A 4,286-nucleotide genomic window follows, 5' to 3' on the forward strand; every position below is an offset into this window, starting at 1 on the left:
GTCTTGATTTCAAGAAGTTTTTTGACTTGCGTGTTTTCTATTGAGTTGCAAAATCGACTAAAAAATGACACTGTTTTTTTTCGAAGTTTCTCAAGCCCCAGTTGAGCCACATAATTCGTTTTGGCATCGTCGGATAGATAATTTAAAGTTCTATTCACCCGTAACAACATGAGTGAGGAAATTCAACTAGTTTTGATCCAGACAGCAAAATTTAAATATCAGATACTTAGGTGCAAGATTATGCCCAAATTTTATGTTCTCCGTCTCGTTTTTGCTAATTTCTTCTAGAGTTACTAGGAGAATCCAGATTTGAAAAACTTGAAATAACGCAAAATATCGTCAGGTTACTTATTTAAGGAAATGCAAGAAAACAAAAAAAAACATCTGATGAATATCTTATAATTCAATATTCCTCTGAATACTAGAAGGTGAAGAAGAGCGTTTACGATTTTTTATATTTAATGCTTTGAATAAATTATATATGCAGTATGTAATTTTATCTTTTCAAAATTTATGTTGTCTGTTTTTATGATGTGTATATATTTTCGCATTATATCGCAGATAGTAAAACACTGATTTCCTCTTGATAATCGTCGGAAATACTACGGTAAGGCCAAACTGTAATGAGCTTAGCTCTGTAAACTGCGAACAGAAGGAATTAATTCCTCTTTGAGTGCCAGTAGAAGGTGAGAAAAGTGTCTGTCTCTCTGCTGTAGTCTCAGCAATCATCGCAAGTCCATCTAAATCGTAGAACAAGAGTCGACACTGCATGAATTCGATTAACAAGTCAAAACTTATTCGAGCGACATAAGCTCTATTTAGTGCGGGAATATCCTTATTTTCTCCCTATCAAATTAAAGTTTCTTGGGTGAATACGAGCAAATCTGGTAAATTTTATATTTTAAAATATATTAATAKGTTTTTTGAAAAGTAAAAATTTGGAATGACAATTTTCGTAAGCATAATTTCGTTGTATGTTTATAACTTTCGCAAATTTATTTCACTTCTAATAAATATCCAATAATAAATTGACGGTAAATTACCTACATGTATATTTCCTGCCATCGGGCTCAAGTTCAAAATTTTACTTTATCATTTATAGCTGGTTTTATTTGTTGTTATAGTTTATATTTTTCAACATAAAACATTGTAATTCAATGGGAAAGATCGATATGGGTCAATAGCCTTCTTGTAAAATAAATAAGGATTTTTACTTCTTGTATTTTTATCATACTATTCAGCAGCCCTTTAAAAACAATGACAGAATAAAGTTCATTTATGGCACTTAAATGTTAGGAAGTTTTAAGAAGATAATATAACAGTTCCTCATTATTCAATTTAGTGTTTAAAGTGCCCCAATTGAAGCGTTGATCCCATTTACACAAATTGCGCGTCGAATTAACTATACCCGTGTTATAGGCTTCAAATAATAATAAAATAACGATAACTCTGTATTTAATATACTTGTATCTCCTTCCTTTTAAAGTATATTTAAATACTTAAACTGTATTAATGTTAATCAACATTGATCCTCGAGTCGCACCATTTCAACAACGATAATCAATACTAGTTGAATTTTGCAATCGATTGGTCGTCCAATCGCACATTTGTTTATGTACCCGTTTTAGTATTTTACAGTACTAACGTTTAATGTTTGTAGCTTACAACCAAGGAAAAAATGGAAGGTAAAATTGCATGTCTTCTGTTTAGTGTTAAGTGTTTTCTGGCAATTTGTAGACTATTGCTAATACATATTTGAGCTCGTTGCATGTTACGATATCTTCACAGAAAACAACGAAATATTGTTTTTATAAATTGATGTTATTACTTATGTGGGATTTTTGTGTGAAAAAATATATTCGCACCTAGCAATGCGTCAATTTTAGAGGGAATATGATAAGATCGAGCTGGTATCAGTGTTTTTTGGCAATTTTATAGTTCTAAAACAACTAGCAAAATTACCGTTGGGTGAATTATGAATAATTTTATTGACTATTATAAAGAGGAGTGTGACTTTAAGATGATAGAATCTAGAAGATATGTTGATGCATGCCTGACCAGTACCAGAAGCAGACATATTAAGACCACATGCGCGCAAATTTTATCTTTGTGAAAACTCCACCGATTTTTACTCGATTTTCGAGCTTCTGAAGTGAGCAAGATATTTCTAGATTTATAAAATCTGGGAGTAAATACTGCAACCTTGTGGTTGGTCTAAAATAATTGATAATAAAAATAAATTGACTTCACGCTATTGAGCCACCAACTTTCGCGAATTGGACGGCACCACATAAGAATCAAATACCACTAAGTTTTTTAGGACACTACAAAAGTTCCGAAAAATATTCCAGAACATCTTTTATAGTGTATGAAAATGGTTTACAGTTTGTATTCAATTAAATTGAATAAAAACCATGAATTTGTCCATTATTTGATGAAAATCATCTTCTATCATTCTGATCAGACATTGCGAAGAGTTTTTAATGACAGCTTCTCACTTGTTGATCCAGTTAGAAATTGAGCGAATTTATCGAGGTACACACTAATTGCAGTCCTTTATATTTCAGAGATGGAAGCTAATCAGTTTAGGGAGTTCGGAAAAGCGATGATAGACTACACGGCGGAATATCTCGAGAACATCAGAGATCGGTAAGTGGATTACGGCAACTGTAATTTATTATTGTCCCAAAGCAACTTGCTGAATTACTTAACAATCGTTATTAAATATGCTGCCTTTATATCGGCAAAGATTCTTGTAAGAATGATGATTAAGCGTCTTTCTTCGCATTCAGATCCCCATTTTAATAAGGACTTCGTGCTTCTTGATAGGTTTGATCACCTTAAATATTGGTATATCGACTCTATTTCATCTTCGTCCTTATCTGCTGCAGGTGCATATACTTTGATAACATTTACTGGAATTTTATTTGAGACTCAGCAGAACTWTGCGGCATGAGAATGGGACGAAACTGGATACCGTAGGTACTCTCTTCTCAACAGTTATKCCCACTCCAAATCCATGMGAGGCATCATCATTCYGTGAATAGTTCTCATTCTTATATGTCTCCCCGACCCGACCTTTGATGTTGATATTGAATCTCATCGTTTCGAAAAAGACGTTATCTATTCTCCCAGATGCATAAAGACCTCTAACGTTCCAAGTAGCAATTCTATCCTTTCTCTGTGTTAACTTTCTCTGCAATCAACTTCATTCAATGCCCTCCTCCCCAGAGGTCCGATCTCCTCGGAGCATTTTCGGAGCAACTCCGGAGCAACTCCGGAGCAACTCCGGAGCATTTCGAACTGAACAAAGCCATTGCAATGGTGTGATGATTTTCACTGAGGATATCCACAAGGGATCTTTAATCTTTAGGAAATATTTCATTTCCCGGTACCATCCATATCTGGGAGGCGTCCCCCTATCCACCACCTTATTTTACTCATCTGAACGTAACAGTTTCCCATTCCTTTAAATTTCTTCTTTATTTATAGGCGAGTGGTCCCTACCGTAGAGCCCGGCTATTTGAGACCATTAATACCAGACAGTGCACCAGACAAACCCGAAAAGTGGGAAGATGTTTTGAAAGACGTGGAAAGGGTTATTATGCCTGGAGTAAGTGATAATAATTCATTTTTTGCACACTTTATTTATTTGAATGAAACTTCGTTATCAAGCAGAGCTTTCGTCGCATATCCGAAGTGTTTAAATTGTCCATTGTGCCAATTCTTTGCAAAATCTACGTAAAAATGCCCTTTTAGCAAAATGGTTCAAGTTCTCATCAAAAACCCGGTTGCTTCAAAACTAGCAAACAAGTAAAATTTGAAGATCAGGAAAGTAATCCTCTAGAAAAATAGTTAAAAGTCAGCATTATCCTGTTGGAAATGACTCATGGACACATTATTGCTATTTTCTTCAAAACTTTGAATGAAAGTTTGGTTGGTAGAACGGATTTTCCGGTAATGTCTAAGTGAATGTGAAATGCGTCTCGAAATTGATCGGTCTGATTTGAATCGATTCTTTCCGAGATTATTTCAGATTTAATTTTGTGGCATGGAACTGGAGCTTTTTACCAACCGCTATCGGCAATCACCATCTGTAGTATTGGAGTGGTTGATAAGTTCTATATTGTTGAGGCGGATTCATTTTTTTACAAACTTCTTTTTGGGTATTTCGCCTCAAAAATTTTTGTCTTAAAAAAAAACAGAATTTCCTCACGTCTTTTATTACAGATTGATAAATAGTGCTCCTATTTCGCAATAAGAACGAATTATTTATCAAAAAGTAA

The sequence above is a fragment of the Dendroctonus ponderosae genome, unplaced genomic scaffold, assembly GCF_020466585.1.
Source record: "Dendroctonus ponderosae isolate FM_Combo_2020 unplaced genomic scaffold, Dpon_F_20191213v2 Dpon_F_20191213_3, whole genome shotgun sequence".
Lineage (NCBI taxonomy): Eukaryota > Metazoa > Arthropoda > Insecta > Coleoptera > Curculionidae > Dendroctonus > Dendroctonus ponderosae.